This window comes from Etheostoma spectabile, chromosome 12 (genome assembly GCF_008692095.1).
Source record: "Etheostoma spectabile isolate EspeVRDwgs_2016 chromosome 12, UIUC_Espe_1.0, whole genome shotgun sequence".
In the NCBI taxonomy this organism is placed as follows: domain Eukaryota; kingdom Metazoa; phylum Chordata; class Actinopteri; order Perciformes; family Percidae; genus Etheostoma; species Etheostoma spectabile.
The window spans coordinates 704,519-704,782 of record NC_045744.1 but is presented as its reverse complement, the minus strand read 5'-3'; positions in this window follow the sequence as shown (position 1 = coordinate 704,782).

Below are 264 nucleotides of genomic sequence, written 5' to 3'. Positions count from 1 at the left end.
GATTTTCATGTTAAACGTTGCCAAAACATTCAATTAATGAGATAAACATATTCTAGACAAATCCCCATGAGCTAAAACGTTCAGATTTCAAACTATTGAGAACGCTCTGTTTTCAACAGTTTTTTCTACACTTTGAGTCTTGCGGGACTCGTAGCCGGTCTGCTGTGATTGGTCCAGGCTGGCAGGACTGGAGGGTTGTCTTTATTTAATCCACTGCTGTGTTAGCATTGTCCCATGTAGCTGCATGCTAACGGCAGTAATAGA